Raw genomic sequence first — 18,713 nt, 5'->3', positions numbered from 1 at the left:
TGGGGGCACCCACGTATATCTGGAAATTTAACTGTATAAATGAATGGTCTCATAAACCCAAAGTAAAAATAACCCTAGACAGGAAGAGAATTGAATATATGTCAGATTGTGTCACTCCTTGCTCGAAATCTGCTAATAATAGTTTTCTTTTTTGCTCAAGGTAAAAGCCAAAGTCCTTACAATAATCTCTAAGCCTCCTGTGGTTGCTCCCTCACTCCCTTATTTCTCTCATCTCCTCTACTCTGTCTCACCATCTGCAGCCAGGCGGACATTCTCACGTTCATTGAACGTGCTAGGCTTGTGAAAGGGCGCTTATATTCAGGATTCATTCAAACTTCACTTTTTAGAGAAACTTTTCTTGTGCATTCTAACCTTTCAATCTCATACACACTTCTTCCCTGATTTATTCCTTTTCTTCTCACCACTTGCCAGTATTTAACATAATACATATGTTACTTGTTTTCTTGTTTATTTTCTATCATCTCTTTCTGTTAGTCCTATGAGGACAGAGTTTTTTTTTCATTTTTAAAATGATTATTAATGAATTCACAGTACTAATAACAAAGGCTGGAATGGAATGTACATTCCATAAATGTATATTTTTCCATAAATGAAGAAAGTAAGGAAAGAACTTTGAGATAGCTTTCTTCTGCTTATTTTATGATAATTTTATCCTTTAAAGATTTGTGGTCATTTGGGTGATTAAATAGAGAAAATACTATATGTAACATGATGGAATAATTCAGAAGTCCTGGGCAAAAGTTTAATCTTGTGATTTATTTTGGGATCATCACATTGCCATGCTCATGACATTATTAGACACCATAAAGACCAACATTGCTATGAGTAATGGTAGCAGTGGTGTTTTAATTTAAAATTGCTGTTTTTCATAGCCTTTTGAAAGGATTGAAAGTAGTATGCCGAAGTATTTTTAGAGGGGCTATTGAATGCACTTATCATAGTGTCTTATTTTGCAAGTTTTAGTAGGGTAGGAGATGATTAGCGATTCCTACTGAATTTCTCTAATGAATGGTTTGTTGATCCATTTGTCATTGACTCTTTGGCAGTTAGCTCAGAATGCTCTCTAATATCCATGAAAGTTTAAATTTAAGTAAATATAGTAAAATATTTCAGTATCTACATGTGATTTTTCATGATTCAAATGTGGGAATGCCTTTCAAGTAATTTTCATAAATCTGCAATTTTTCCCAATAATTTGCCAAATATTAGGAATATGTTCACTTCTATTTAAAAGTCCTAACATTTTCCAGTGTTTCATTTTGTTTGCCATTTACAAATGCCTTTTAATTCAAATTTCATCACATAAATCACCTTCCATAAAATGCTTTATCAATGTAGGTTTCCAGCTAAAATTTATTTACCTGTGACATTAATTGCTTTCATTCAATGTTCATTCATGTGCCCACTACTCCATTAAACGTAGAGTTGAAATGTAGAGTTGTTCTGATCTAATCAATCATATTACCTCTTTTTAACGGCACTATGTAAAGTTCCACATTAACCAGGTATCCAACACATTAGAGAATTAGATTACTCTGATTCTTCAGGTGAACATCTCAATCCTTCTTAATTGTGTGTTAAAGCAGACAAATGTTTCTTCCTGAGTATCTCTCAGGAGCTGATAAACATTGAAGGTATTTTATAAAAAATTAGTTTGCTCTAATTATTAGACACCTGAAATTCCAATAAAGACAAATACTCTTGGAAAAAAATCATCTTATTCCACTTGGAAATGAAAAGGTAAAATATTTGATTTCATCTGATTCATTGCCTTTAGTGTAGCAAGTAACGCTGAAAGTAAAAGTCACACAGAATGTCATTGGAGTGTTAACTGGTTAGTTTATTAAAAATAAATCGTCTTATTTCTGAAAAAAATGAAGCTGTTAAAATAATAAAAAAATTAAGCAAAATATTCTTAGCATAATTATAATTTTCTGATGCCGAAATCTTAGTTTTACAATACATGAAAGAAGCAGTTAAATGACAATGAACAATATACATGTTGAATAACAGTGCCAAAGTTAATCATGTGTTATCTCTATATTTTCAGCACTCTATAATGTGCTCCATACATAACGTATGCAATAAATGCTGTTGGAATTAATTAACCAATTAAGCTTCCATACTGTGTAATCCTTACAGCAAGACCACTGTAATTTTTCTTTACTCCTTTGAAAGCCATGGATTTACTTTCTCTCTTTGCATAAATGTAAGAGGAAAAGACATGGTCATTCTTCTTTATACTGCTGTGAGATGCTGGTATGTATTTCAACATCAAATCTAAGCAAAAAACAAACAAACAAAACAACCCCCTAAAAAAACACCTAAACATATGTAGGAAAGTTTATTAATATCTAGTTATTTTCAAGGTATATGATTAGATTTTATGATTTGTATTTGAACCTACATATTTAACTTCAGTCACTTCAGGCTGAATCTAGAATGAAAAACTGAAAGATGCCAAAACATGCCAGAAACTTGAAGACATGCTTATGCATTTCAAATGGAATTTAGTGTGAAGTACTAACCAAAATTACTCGCTAAAAGAAAATTTGCCTGAGAAGTGAGAAGATGAGATTCCTCCCCAGGAGAACCATCCTTCCACCACTACCACTACCAAAACCACAGGCCCAGAGAAACAGTGGATGCAGCCAATGGAGAAACAAGGACATTTTATGGAAGGTAAAGCAAATGCTATCAGCACCTACACCATGGCTTGCACACTCCGCAACTACCTGCTGATACCCTCCCATTCTCTCTGTACTTCACTTACACAGCATTACAGAATGTGTAGCCAGAGTGTGTCACTAAAGAGTCCAAACTTGGGCAAGGGCTCTTTTTAAAGAAAGATCATGTAGTCTTTAAGAGATTTATTCCAATAAGTAATATGAAATAAATCAGGATTTATCTTACAGAAGAAAGCAGTAATTTAAAAAATGGATTCAAAAAGACATGAAAAAGGTAAAATATATGAAGAAAGCCAGAAAAACTCAGCTATTTAAAAAAAATAATTAAATAAGAAAATAAAAAAACATAAAAGAAGCAATTATTTTTAAAAACTATAGAAGAAAATTTTCCTTATCTGAAAAAATTTCCAAAAGTACCACAAATTATCAACCAACATTTATAAAGCACAAATATAGTAATTTTTTTTTCAGGATGAAAAAGAGACTCCTATAAAGATCAAGCAGAAAATAATATGCAACCTCCCTCCCCCACAAACCAAACAAACATAATATGTAACTCCCTTGCCCTGACACACCCAAATTTTCTTCTTTGTAAATAAAAATACCAGAATAAATAACCCATGACAAGTACGTTTCCCTTCTTCAAACATCAAAAGGGAACATAGTGAAACTCCTGGGAAATTTTCCTAAGCTCAACTCTTCCATGCTATCTAATGAATTCCCCTTTATGTAGAAATTTAGCATTAGAAAACCATTGCTGCTGTGCATCATTGCTATTAATGCAGGGTAAATATTTCCTTCAAATGTGCAGGGAATCCGGGGTGGTGAGTGGTGGTTAGGGAGCATTTCAGAACCATATGTCTACAGTGATTCTTCCCCCTAAAAAATACTGTGAAAAATATTATATATGCAGCCAGGCTAATAATCATTTGTGAAAGGAATAGATACAAAAGACTAGAAAGCATTACATTTCTGATAAATAAATATGTCAAATAGTATTTGAGAAGTACTAGTATTTTGAGAAGTAAATCACATAACTCAACAGTATAGAATGTGAAGTATAATAGAAATGATATGAACATTAAAACCAGTAAAACTTGGAGTTGATATTTAAATTATTTTTGCAGTGTTATAATAATTAATGCATATGTTAAGATATAATTTATTTAATGCACGGTGCATAATTTTAAAAAACAAATTGACTATAATAGTCTGCATCTAAAATCACAGGACTTTCCAAAAAAATGTGTACAGAATTAGGGGCAGATAAACTATAAACTAAAACATAAACTATTTTATATTACTATTTAATTCTAGACACTGGAAGAAACATCTGACTTCAAATATATATATATATATATATATTCAAATTGCAAGAAAAAATAAGGAGAAATATTAGAACAAACAACAAAATATACCTTTAGAAATCTAGTAATAAAGTATGAAACATCTGCAGGATGATGTGCTACGTAAATTTTTCTCAGGCATATAAATGGAACTAAACAAAGTTGCTAAATATATCTGTGTTTGGAAAATAATTTATAAGCATGTAAATTTATCTGAAGAATTTGGAAGTAAAAATTATTTTAAGTACCAGTACAAAAACATTAGGGAAAATTATCTCATTTCATGTTTTCAAGAAAAAAATCAATCTCTCTCTCTCTCTGTCTCCATCTATATATGTTAGGAAATGAAAATAAATGTGGAAGGACTTTTGCTTCTAGGCAGGTTGGAGTAACTTCAGAAAACCAATGAATCCACTAAGAATAACTAGAAAAAGATGGGAAAGTACTATTTATCTGTTTAAATGTGTCAGAGAGATTCTAAAACATAAAGAATAGATGAGCTAAGATTCTGGAGAGGAAAGAAAATGAAGAGGTAAGCTGCCTTTGGGTAGTTACTTTCTCCTGGGAAATTTTTCCATTGCTGGCACAGGACAGGACACTGAGAACCCAGGATTCTCCAATCCAGAAGTTACCCAAATAAAAGTAATTCCCGGGTTGACAGAGAAACAAGCAGAGCTTTTAGTATTCCCTAGGAGCAGCTGGACATACAAAGTTGGATACTTGAGAGACTTCAAATCTATGCCTGCTTTTACCATCAATATATTTTCTAATTTGGAGCTAAATGGAGCAGGCCCCTAAAATGCAGCAGAAAGCATTTCAAAGCAGAATAGAGCTCTCAGAAGGCTGAGGAAGATGATAACTGATGTTAAAGTCCTCACAGGAGAAGGATTCCTAGTTAGCACTGAGACCATGGTTCTTTGAAAGGAACCATCTTAGTACTGCCAAATCTTGGCCTCTGTACACCAGCACCAAGTTGGACCTCAGAGACAGAGTTTTGGGTGAAACAGAAAAGAATAGCTTTATTGCTTTGCCAGGCAAAGGGGCCCACAGTAGACTAATGCCCTCAAGACCGTGTGTGTCCTGTCCTGGACAGGATAGTCAGGAGTCTTATAGTAATGGTTCAAGGAGCAGGGCATGATCGGCTTGTGGACATTCTTCTTTAGGTTGGTGGTGAGGTAATGGGGAGTCAGCACCATTGACCTGGTTCCAACCGGTCCAGGGTCTATGTGCTTGCGGTCAGCAGTTTTCATCTGGAGAGGGTCTGCTTCCTCTAAAAACAACTTAGGAACGTGTGTCAGGCTTTTATCTATATTTTTCAGAGAATTGTGAGTTCAGTGATTCTGCCATGTGGCAAATTTATAATCTAAATCGTTACCAGTTCCCAGCCCAACAGCTATTCTTTGTTTCCACATCTTCCCATTTCCCAATCATTAACTCTTTTTTTTTTTTTTTTTTTTTAATTTATTTTTGGCTTTGTTGGGTCTTCGTTTCCCTGCAAGGGCTTTCTCTAGCTGCGGCAAGCGGGGGCCACTCTTCATCGCGATGCACAGGCCTCTCACCATGGCGGCCTCTCCTGTTGCGGAGCACAGGCTCCAGACACGCAGGCTCAGTAGTTGTGGCTCACGGGCCCAGCTGCTCCGCGGCATGTGGGATCCTCCCAGACCAGGGCTCGAACCCGTGTCCCCCGCATTGGCAGGCAGACTCTCAACCACTGCGCCACTAGGGAAGCCCCCAATCATTAAGTCTTGAGTCAGCCTTTTACTTCAAAAGACAAGAACACAGGGGCTTGTACCACACGGATTCACTAGGAGCAGAATCTAACAAAAGGTAGAGTGAATTTACTAATATTCTAACTGAGGCTTGACTCAGTTCAGTCCATGTTTGGATTAAAGTAACCAAGTCCTATCTCTCTCTGCCTACTAGAAAAAATGTTCAACTGTCTCTGGGAGAGGATAACATCATCTGGATTCTCTACACTATTTTGTTTTATAAACAATATTTTACATTTTTTAAAAGGTTAGTGAATATTCCAAGATACAGGATTATATGGTATAAAACCCAAGAAAACAGTCAATAAAAAAGAATATAAGCAATCCAGATATGAGATTTATCCTGTAACTTTTAAATAATTGTGACTGACATGTTCAGGAAATAGAGAAACATAAAATAAGCAAATGATGGAGAATTGTAGCAATCCAGTTGTCATCTGGGACTGTAGGGATGGTAGAGGCTCAACGGAGGAAAGATATGTTTCCAAGCTCCCTTGGTTGTTGACAGAATTCATTTCCTTACGGTTGCAGGTCTGAGGGTGTTAGTTTTGTTCTGGAGGTCACCCTCAGGACCTGGTGCCTCCTTGCAGTTTCTTGCCATCTGGGTATTGAAGCATGACAGCTACTTACTTCTTGACATCATGCTTCTTTAAAGCCAGCAGAGGATAAAAGAAGAAAATGTGAGTTGGCTAGGAAGATGGATTACATATATACTAATATAATCATAGGGATGTCATTCTACCATCTTTGCCATATTTACGCTGGGGAACAAATCAAAGGTCCAGCCCACATACAAAAGGAGGCAATTACACAGAATCAGAAATCATTGTGGATCACTTTAGGGTCTGTCTTCCACACATAGGAATAATGTAATTATACATAATGTACTTTTAAGTTTTTAAGTCTATTTAAAAAAAAAACACTATAGCATACACATACACGTAGCTATGGGTGACCTAATTTTTCCTTTCCTCCTTTTCAATGTGAAACTGTGGCTTACATGAACTGTGCAGCATTGCATGACAGAGGTAGACTTGATGGGCTACTAAAAGTCAATGAATGCAGGACTGCATTAACTATCCCAGTAAAACTCTTGATGTTTTACACCTCTCAAATGAGCTTTTCAGCATACTTCTATTTAATAAAAATAACCTCTTATAATGATGCCTCACTCATTGTTCCATGTGAGCTGTTATGACTCATGAAATGAAAGAAAAACTTTGCAACTTAAAAACTACCATGTAGAAATATTCCTGATTTTCCCTCCTGCTGTGCACTCTAATACAGGAAGTTAAGTGTTAAAGAAACCTTGTTCACTGAGGCAAATGCCCACTTTCACATTAAGAAAATGGATAGTGGCTTATGAATTAGCATATTTATTCACACATTTTCTCTGATGCCAGCTTTGAATAGATGTCTTGCCACATAACATACTATGTTTGCATAAAAAGTGCTTTAGAGTGTACTTGGAAAGATTCCAAAGAAGGCAGCTCATCATTTAGTTATTTAGTTTATCTAAGCTCACCTACTTCACAAGGAAGCCCTGGCATGAAAAGAATAGTGCTCTGATTTTTCTTAATTTATGTCTGCATCTGGCCTTCGACAACTAAATGTTACTTTCCGATATTCCTACAGTCGGTACTTCTATAATTTAATCATATGCTGTTTATCGTGTTAATTATTTGCCAACAAATTCGTTAAAAAAAAAAAAGGACTTCCCTGGTGGCGCAGTGTTTAAGAATCCACCTGCCAATGCAGGGGACAAGGGTTAGATCCCTGGTGCAGGAAGATCCCACATGCCGCGGAACAACTAAGCCCGTGCACCACAACTACTGAGCCTACCCTCTAGAGCCCATGAGCCACAACTACTGAGCCCGCGTGCCACAACTACTGAAGGTCGTGCACCTAGAGCCCATGCTCCGCAACAAGAGAAGCCACTGCAATGAGAAGCCTGCACACGGCAATGAAGAGTAGCCCCCGCTCACTGCAACTAGACAAAGCCCGCACACAGCAACAAAGACCCAATGCAGCCAAAAATAAAATAAATTAAATAAATAAATTTTTTAAAAAAACCTAACAGGCAAATGAAGGTAAAGATTATCTTTTTGTGTCACTGAATTTTAAGAGATTATTTGTGACATCACCTAGATGAATCACTTATTGTGTATAGCTCTAATTAATGTTATAGCAAAAATCTGTGCATTGCTATTTTCAAACCTATCCTATTGGTCTAGAAGCAAAATATATTACATAAATATATTTAATTTATTTGTCAAAGCAATTTTCAAAGAAAAATGCCATCGGAATGCAGGTGCAGAGATGAGTACTTTTATATTCTTTGGGACTAATATAAAACAAACAAATATGACTTCTCCAATCAATCCCATCTTACCTCTCACCTGAGGTCTTATGATTCTAGATTTCTTTTTTAATCAAATTAAGTAATTTTCTCTTTAGTTCTGAACCTAATTCTTTCCATGATTTTTAAATGAGAAGTAATGCCTTTCAAAATTAAATGACTCTATAAAATTAAATTCTGTAAAATACTAATGTTTGAAAATACACATTCATCATAATTTGTTAAAAGTTTTCCTATAAATGAATCAATAAATCATCAAATATGCTGAAGGGAAAACTTCCATTTTGAAATGGATATTATGAGGACAGTTATTAGATGGCTATTAAATATCAATAAAATATAAAAAATATTTAGGAAATGCTCATAAAGTCTACAACATTTATATAGATTGAATTCCTAAAGAAAAAAATGCATAAAAATTCCAAATTCTAGAAAGAAGTAGACATGTTAATATTTAACTAGTCACTATATTTTAATTTAAAATTTTATTTTATAATAAATTTCATCTCAGTAAAAAGAAATCACAAAAAAAAGAAAACCAAAGTACTATGTAAAACAATACCCAAGACTTGAGAAGTTCAGTAAAATAGTCAAATATAAGAAATACCATGCATATATATACCACTACCAAACTATCTACTGGTTAATGATTAAATAATGGTAAATTTTATATTATTTGTTTTTTACTATAATTAAATACAATTTTAAAGTGGAAAAAGAAACACTACCACACAAGAGATCAAAAATAAAATAAAATATGAAATAATACATCATTTTGAGTGAAAAAGATCACAGCCTTTCATGTATATAATATATATATTTAAATTAAAAGAGACCACTATCTACATTCTATAAAGTTCCATGCTAACAATTTTAATGACTCTTTTAACTATGATATTCTGGGTAAACATAACATGTTTCAGAAAGATGTGGAAAACTTAAAGTAGTGAAACACTAGCAAGTTGACTTCATCATCATGTTAAAAGATAGCACTCAAGAACTGAGATACACTAAGTGCTGATATGACTACCACATTGCTCTAAGATGATTTACACAACTTTAGAACCCTAGAAAATAGATGGGAAACCTCCTGTATTAGTATCCTAGGACTGCCATAGCAAAGTACCACAAACTAGGTGGTTTATCACAACAGAAATTTATTGTCTCACCGTTCTGGAGGCTGGAAGTCCAAACTCAAGCTGTTGGCAGGGCCAAGCTCCCTCTGCAGCCTCCAGGAGAGAATCATTCCTTGCCTCTTCCAGCTTCCAGTAGCCCCAGGCATTCCTTGGTTTGAGAAACATACATCCAGTCTCTGCCTCCATCTTCACATGACTCTCTTCCCTGTGTCTCTTCTTTTCTTATAAGGACACCAGTCATATTGAATTATTAAGGTCCACCCTACTCCAGTATGACCTTATCTTAACTACTTAGATCTGAAAAGATCCTATTACCAAATTAGGTCATATTCTGAGGTGCTTGGGGTTAGGGCTTCAATGTATCCTTTGGGAGGACAAAACTCAACCCAAAACACCTCCCCACAACCAAAATGTATTCATCAGTGACCAGAAAAGGAAAAGACATTGGTTACTACTATCACATAAAATAAGCTACTCAAGTTATTTTTGCTTCCCATTTGGTGATCTCAAATTTGGTGAATTGTATGCCTTATGCCCAAGAAAGAATTGTAACCCCCTCCATGAGGTAGCCTCTGATATTATTTCTAATTTAAAGTGGGAGAAACAGAGGCAAAGATACCTTAAGTGAATTGGCCAAGCCACACAGTTAGGAAGTGGTAGGGCCAGGATTCTAACCCAAATCAAAAGTTGCTTCATGGATCAATTTCTGGGACCCAGAAAATAATAATTCTCAGAACACTCTATTAAAAATAGTGCTAGTTATGGGCTTCCCTGGTGGCGCAGTGGTTGAGAATCTGCCTGCCAATGCAGGGGACACGGGTTCGAGCCCTGGTCTGGGAAGATCTCACATGCCGCGGAGCAACTAGGCCCGTGAGCCACAACTACTGAGCCTGCGCGTCTGGAGCCTGTGCTCCGCAACAAGAGAGGCCGCGATAGTGACAGGCCAGCGCACCGCGATGAAGAGTGGCCCCCGCTTGCCACAACTAGAGAAAGCCCTAGCACAGAAACGAAGACCCAACACAGCCAAAAATAAATAAATTAATTAATTTAAAAAATAAAAAATAATAATACTCCCTCACTAAAAAAAAAATAAATAAAATAGAAAAGTCTGCATGGGTCCTGATAAGTTGAGAGAGACCATCTGAGACTCATTCCCTCACTCTGTTCTTAAAAAAAAAAAAAAAAAAAAAATAGTGCTAGTTAATAAGTATATCAAAACTGGATTCACCTGACACCCTTTTTCAGTTCACTATATTCTTATTGTCACAAAACAAAAATGTCCTATGATCTGGGCTGAAATAACAATAGATATTGTTATTGCACGTCCCAGGGAGAATTCTCTGTGTTGCATGCACACCTTAGGCTGCCTTTGTAGAACTATTACTTGTCTGTGAGACCCTTTTTCTCGTCTGCATATAAACTATAGAAATTAGCCCAGGGCTCCCATGTACATAGAAATATGCTAAACAAGAGAGGGGTAGAATACAGAACAAGGAATGAGCTTTGTCAGTAAAACTTTAAGTTACTTATACATTCATCTCTGCTCCAAGCTATTTTTCAGATAGTCTGAGATTTTTTTGCCAGTGTAAATTTTAAGGCCCTGTTCAGCACATATTTGTATACACACATACACATACCCCACACACTTTATAGCTCTGATCTGGTAACCAAGCTGAAGCTCCTTTCAAAACTGCATTCCTTCCTGAATCACTCTGTGACAGGTTAATGCCTCTGTTCCACTGCTGTTGCTGTGCCAGGATGATGGATGATATAATGTGCAGGCGTCCAGCTGAAAAAAGCCACTGAGCCTTGGTGTGAATTTAGGTGTTGATGAAAGATGAGCTCTTGCTTAAAAGAACATATGTTTTTCATGAAACCTCCGGAGAAATTATTAAAAATGCACTATTCATTTTTAAGAGCAATTTAATTACTGGTTAGACAGCAGATAGCAGTATTCCTATAATCTTCTCTTTGCAGTCATTGGCATGAATGATCAGACTCTGAAATATTCTGTATATGATTTCAGAAAACTGGAAGTTAACAGGGATAACAGCCTCATTAATATGTCATCAGAGAAACTATTGGGAGGCCTGGTGTAGTGCGAAGGCTACTCTGCTTCATGCTGCTGTTTGACATTTAAGAAAGTCACAAGTATCATTTTGGGCACCTAACATTCTTTTTTGAAATAAAAGACAATGTAAACATATAGTAAATAAGAAAAATGAAACATTTTAACTTCTTATGAAATAAAGTGTCAGGTGAGCTATTTAAATATGATTTTGCTGGTCAGAGCTATAGAATTAGCATTGTGGTCAATAGAATGCCAGTCAAGCTGAAATAAATTGTAGCTGATCTAGACAAGATAAAACTGGCCAAGAAATAACACTTCTTTGATGCTGCTTCTTACAACACTAGACACGGATAAAATATAGTAAAAGAGTCTGTCTAGTTCAGTGAGTGGAAATTGTGCTGGAGGAGTTATTTAACTTTAGGGATACAATCCGAGAATTGATTGAGAATTGCTAGCAAAAAATAACTCCTATATTTCTTTGCCCCTAAACCATCATCAGTTTTAAGACACACCATTCACTTAATCATTAATTGCAAGAAAAATTAATTTAACATATTTATATATTGCTTTTTAATGAATAATAAAATTCATTTATCCTTACAATATCATGTTTCTACCTTTTTAGTGTCAATTTCAATGTTTGAATCTAATTATTCTTTTGGCTCAGATATTAAAGATTATTTTGTATTACCCATGGCCACTTGAACTTGTATGCAGTATCACACTGGCATGTTGTTTTGTAACATCTATGCAGGTAATCTTGACCTCTAACATCTTTAGGATTGACACAATAATTTAGAAGACATTGAACACTCGAAGTTTTGTTTGCATTTCATGTTTGAAACTGTCTACTTGACTCACATGATATTTTTCTATGCTCCTTTATGGAAATCTGGCAGGGTTGTATTATTAATAGAAATACTATTCTATCAATATATTCCAGACAGATGTAGATGCTAGAACTGATTCTTTTGTGGACATAAATATGAAGAAAACCAATTAATATATTCCTGGGATACTCAGTTTAGTTATTTTAGTGGTGTTATTTCATATTGATTTTTGAGTCAGTTACATATTTTGGATTTGAAATACTTTCAGACTGGCTGACATACTTCCATCAGAACACTGAGGCACCGAAAAGGATAACCCAGTTTTAATTGTTTGTTTTAATTTAGGTAAAAAATTGACTGCTGTACTGAATTGTGTCCATTCTGATCTCTCTGAGGGGACTGCTATTAGCCATCCTGAAATATCGTTTTTATCCAAAGCTTAATGAGTGATTCTGCTACAAATTAGTTGTTTGTTTGAGGTTTTAAAACTTTTTAGTATAAATATTTCTTGCAAAGTTAAGACTGTAAGTTTATATCAACCATTTGTAATGTCTGATATTGATTTTTAGAACTTGAATTGAGAATATGGTTGGGCAAGAAGAAGAGAAGGACAGATTTAAACCACAATGCAAGTTGCTTAGGGATAAAGCAGGTATTACTAATGGATAGGAGAGGGCTGTAAATAAGAAGCTAGAGACTTGTAAGAAAACCTTTTTTTTAATGATGATGCTCAGGGCTGTCCCAGTTTAAGACTGTAAAGATGACTCATAGGAACATCTGAAAGAAACAGCCTCACAGATTTTCAAACAGAGAAAACACAGGTATTATTGTTTTTCGTTTTGTTTTAATTTTTGTTTTTTGGCACCATGGAGATTTACTAGCATATCCTTGGCTGCTCATTTATGAAAGATAGAGAGTGGGTTTTGAAATTAGTTCTGAATTCCATTTTTGCCATTTACTATCTTTGTGACCTTGGTTGAATAACTGAAGCCTTGGTTTCCATCTCTGTAAGACTGGTAGAATAACACCTGTATAATAGAATTGTATTGTGAGCTTAATGATAGAATGTATGGAAAGAGCCTGAATTGCTGCCTGCAGAAAACAAGCCTAGAGGAAAGTGGAAGCAGGCGGCAACACGAGGCACAGATTCACTTAAAAAAAATTTTTTTAATTGAAGCATAGTTGATTTACAATGTTGTGTTATTTTCTAGTGTGCAGCACAGTGATTCAGTTATACATTATACATACGTATTCTTTTTCATATTCTTTTCCATTATGGTTTATTACAGGATATTGAATATAATTCCCTGTGTTATACAGTAGGACCTTGTTGTTTATCTATTTTATATATAGTAGTTTGTATTTGCTAGTTCCAAACTCCTAATTTATCCCTCCTCCACCCCCATTTTCCCTTTGGTAACCATAAGTTTTTTTTCTACATCTGTAAGTCCTTTTCTGTTTCATAGATAAGTTCATTTGTGTCATACTTTAGATTCCACATATCAGTGATATCATATGGTATTTGTCTTTCTCTGTCTGACTTCACTTAGTATGATACTCTCTAGGTACATCCATGTTGCTGCAAAAGGCATTATTTCATTCTTTTTTATGGCTGAGTAGTGTTCCATTGTATATATGTACACCACATCTTCTTTATCTATTCATCTGTTGATGAACATTTAGGTTGCTTCCATGTCTTGGCTATGGTAAATAGCCAGACACAGATTCTTTTCCCCATCTTTGAGGTTTGATATTCTAGGATGAAGAGCTGCTTAGTAGAACAGCAGAAGGAGTGCATGTTTCCTGTTGCATACGTATATAGCATAGTCCTACATGGGTCACTAGCCTGACAGATTCCTCTGCCAAATACTGGTTCTAGGACAAGATACCTGCCTCTTCTCACTTTATTTTCAGATGAACTCTTTGGAGACACGTCTAGACTTTCTTTTATATCAACAATGAAACTTTTTCTATATAACAATTTCTTCATCATATTTGCCTTTCTAGGATTGTTTAGAAATCCAAGCACTTTACTTTCCAAAATGCCATTAATATATTATGGTATTTCCTACAGACTTATGAAAACCAAGCTTAAAAATATTACATAAAATTCAATTTATATATTTTCAAAAGCTAAGTTGATTCCATTTTCAACTTTTTATTTAAGATTTATCTAGATATAAACATATAAAGTTTTAATATAAAAATTATACACCGTAATGATTTTTAAAGTGTGAGTCTGGGACTCAATTCACAAACTAAAGTTTAATCTTATGAAATTACCACTTTTTTTCATCTTCTTTCCTATTGTTAAATTTCAAAACTGGTTTTAGCTGCTGTTTTATTCTATCATTAATTTCTATTAGGATAATATTTAAGTCCTCTTTTCATTATTTTTTTGTTTGTTTTTATTGGGGTATAGTTGCTTTACAATGTTGTGTTAGTTTCTGCCTCTTTTTATTATTTTTGAATTCCAAGTTTAATTCTTTTTAAATATTACTGTCCAGTACAATGTCTGGGATAATATTCATACACACATGTTGAGAGTTTAGCTGAACTGCTCCATAATATTGCTGCCTCGTCATCCATTTTGTGTGGCCAAGTGGCCTGTAGGGACCTTGAACTGACACTAGCCCTTTGCTCTAGTAGATAACAGCCGTAGAGTCACAAGTGTATGTTCCTGATATGACTCCCCAGTGGCCCTTGTGATGAGCAGTCTCCCTGCCTCCCAGGGCCTTCCCCTTGTGTGCCCCTTAGATAAGACCCCCATGAAGCTCAAACCAAAACCCCACCTTTTGGTTTGAATTGATTAATCTGGCCTTTGCCCGAGAACCTCAAAGCACTCCACCTGCGGACCTCAATAAAGGCAAGTGCCCCAGGTCCTGCCATGCTGTCTGTGCCCACACCCTGCCTTGACCTACCTGCTTTGTCCCTCAAGGGCTGCCAAGGCCTGCTGTAACTCCTCTTGGGTCTCTGAGTCATAAATTTCTCTATTTCAATTGTTTGTAGTCTTTTGTTGAATCAGGTCTCACCATCTAACACCCTAGGGCTCTACTTAACAAATGTTAATTTAACAAATTCACAAAAATACAGATTTAGTAAATAATAATAATTTTTTAAAAGTTAGGTGCAATCCAAGGATATGCTACCAAAATCATTAAGTAAACAGATTTAAATATGGTTTTAAAAGTATTTTTAAAAATTAATAGTATTGCTAATACCTATATTTTCTCTTTTCTGATATCTTTTTGTTTTTATTTTTTAATATGTTGCTCAAACCAAAAGCCCGAATGCACGGTCTCAGCTCCCATGGTTCTGGAGCAGTGAGGTAACCTACTGCCCTGACCCTAAATTCACCAGATTAACTCATAACCATTGCTAAGCTGCAAATGAGCTTGAAAATCCACTTTTAAACATGTAAGAATGAATTGACATCTTGCTCTTATTGAGAGCCAATTTTGTTCAAACCTTGCCCTCCACAAACTTGCCACTACTGCCAATTCTTTTTGCTTTGGGAAATCTCCTGTGTTTCTCTTCCTAGTAGGACAAGAAGGTAAAGTTTATACCATTATACAAGTAGATTTTTATTTGTATGGGAGCCTCAGTTTCCTCCCACATAACATGTCAACTTGATGATTTCTCAAAATTATAGTAAAAAAGTTATAAAAATTATTTATGAGGAAGCATATTGTAAACAGTTGTCTAATCTTTGGGGGCTGCCATAACAAAATATCATAGACTGGGGTAGCTTAAACACAGAAATTTGTTTTCTCACACTCACTCCATAACTACATTTAGTCCATAACAACAGTTTACAAATGTCAGTTAATAGAAGTAGCCATGATATTTGCAATGTAATTTTCCATCAATAATATAGTTGGCATATAGGGAGCTTTTTGTAGAAATTGATTTATTGGGAAACTGAGAATTAATTTTAAGTAAATAGAAGTTTGCATGACATTCTTGTAAAATATGGATAGAGTCCAGGGTGTTCTAAAGTTCACTTATTTCAAAACAATGTTTATGAATTTGTTACATTTACATACTTCCTCTATTAATATGCCTTAGATTTTCTTTATATCAACTTTAATTGAAGTAAGTTTGACTTAGATTCATCCTAAATGATAATGCCCATGATATCAAGACTTGGTTTTGATGTATGTATATATATTTTGTACTTTATAAACTTTACAAGTACTAAAATTAAAAAAAAAGTAGTCTCTCTATATATGAATCAGTCAGGGTCCAGGCAGGAAAAAGAAATCGCACCAGTAATCTGAACTGAAAATAATTTATTATAAAGAATTATAAGCTAGTACATGTGGTTAACTACTAAAAGGAGTAAAAGAGAACTCTAAGATATACAGAAATAGTGAATGCAGAAATCAGGCCACGGAGAAGTGGATAAAAACAGAAGTAAGAACTTAGAAGAGGAATTTCTACTAAGGCTGATATTTAGACTCCATGAAAGAGGGTATGGCTGCACAGAAACAGGCGGTGTACTATTAGCAAAGAAACTTGGCCAGGGCCAGGGCCATATGCAGAAGGCAGGAGTGCCTCACTGGGTAACTGAAGCTCAAAAAGAGGTTGCAAGCAGGCGAATTCAGTGGCAGTTGTGCCAAAGAAATAAAAGCGCAAAAGCATGACAAAACTAGGAAATTAAGTCCCTTCTTCTTGGTATGGCCTTACAGTGTCCTTCTATCACCTGTTATGGACAGCACCTAATATTGGATCAACTGACAGAGGAGAGATACAAATATAATATGAACATAAATATAAATATATGAGGTTTGTGCTCATTAGCACAACTCTTTAATACATCTCTCACATACAGCTCTAGGTTACCACAACGTGACTTTATTATCCTTTTTCTCCTGTTACAATTCTGGATTCCCACAGTGAGGTTTGTTGCTGATTCCCGTGGATGCCAAAACCCACCGTAAAGTCGCTTTTTTGTTGCTACAGATAATGGCATAGGCTCTAGCACCAGATCCTCTGCATTTATATAGTTTTACTAGCTCAGCTACTTACATTGGTAGTGCTGACAATGAGTTGTTCTAGAGACCTCTCTGATCAGGTGGGGACAATCCATGTACTCCATCCTTGTGTTATATCCTAGTGTATATCCTGGTGTATGAATTGCATATAGACTGTTAAATATGTACTTATAGCTCATTTTTCTTGCCATCGTGCAAGAACCTGGGTCCTGGACAGACAGCCGAATTGTTTGGTGCAAATTCAATGTATGTTCTAGTGATTGGAGCTTAGTTTTTAGATAAATCTCATTTTCTTCAATCCTTCCATGCCTCACAGTAAATAAGAAGCCAGGAATCATTTTCTTCTGCACTAGAATAAACTCCAAGCTTGGAAGATATTTACATGAACTTATGCACATCTACTATATGCTAAGCACCAAAGTTACAAAGATGCATCAGACAGTGCCTCATTTCTGAGGTCTTATGGTCCAGTAATGAAGAAGTCATATAAATAAATACATACAAAAAAATAGCATGTGATTTGATTGAGTTACTATAGAGTATACATCAAGGTTTTTAGAAATAGGGATATGCACAAATTAATTTTATTCCAAAAATTTTTCTAACTAAAAATTGAGAGTATTGTAACTGAAGAATTACTAGTCACTAGATAGCAAAATATTTGGTAAACAATGTAATTTATATTTTTCAAAAATTTTTTGGCACTTTTTTACTCTGATAAATATTATTTACAGAAACTAAATATTTATGCTTTGTGTATGCCGTACTGTTTCATAGTGTTCTATATGCCTAAGATTGTAAAACATTGATAGGTTTATCTACTAGAATGGAACATTTTTGATGTTAGTCTACAAATATTCATTGAATCTGGTGTTTTCAGTATAACCTTAGGCTTCATAATGACCTCAAGAGCAGTGAAATATATGATTCTTGCACTTTTACTTAAAGTAAGGAGGCTTGCTTCTTCTATTTTCTCAAACTGAATTTATGGCCAATAATTATTTGAATAAATGTGATGTTTTATTTTAGAAACTATGAGAAAGTTTTTCTCTCTATTTTTCTCCTCATAAATATGAGAAAGACATAGAGAAACTACATTGTCTTCCATGTAAAAGACAGTGTGATTTTTGACTTATCTAAGGAGTAGAAATTATAGATTATGTCTATTTATGGTATTCATGTCTGAGCACATCTAGAAAACCAATAGGGTGGATCACACAGAAACCTATTTTTATTTACGGGGAAATGGGCAGGGAGGATAGTGTGAAGTCCCTTCTATATGATAATATTAAGATAACAAGCTGTATTGAGTTTGAAAACACAAAAGAAATCATCAAAAGGTATGAATAATTCTGAGTAATATATGACTCATCCCCTCGACTAGTGTTTTTATCTAGCTTTAATTTTAGAGTTCAGTTGGGAGCTATATGACTAAAATTTAAACAGAAAAAATTTAAGAAGCTAGTTCAATGGAGAACTCTGCAATAATTTAGGGCA

The 18,713-nt window shown here is 34.9% G+C and overlaps 1 long non-coding RNA gene across 1 annotated transcript in view; it reads left to right on the top strand.

Annotated features, from left to right (window-relative positions):
- LOC309656540 overlaps nucleotides 1-18,713 on the top strand; it is a 281,381-nt gene that overhangs the window by 196,353 nt on the left and 66,315 nt on the right. The window lies entirely within an intron of this gene.

This window comes from Balaenoptera physalus (assembly GCF_965194825.1).
Source record: "Balaenoptera physalus genome assembly, chromosome: 1".
Classification (NCBI taxonomy): domain Eukaryota; kingdom Metazoa; phylum Chordata; class Mammalia; order Artiodactyla; family Balaenopteridae; genus Balaenoptera; species Balaenoptera physalus.
The sequence above is the reverse complement of the archived record's forward strand: the minus strand, read 5'-3'. Positions and strand labels throughout refer to the sequence as shown.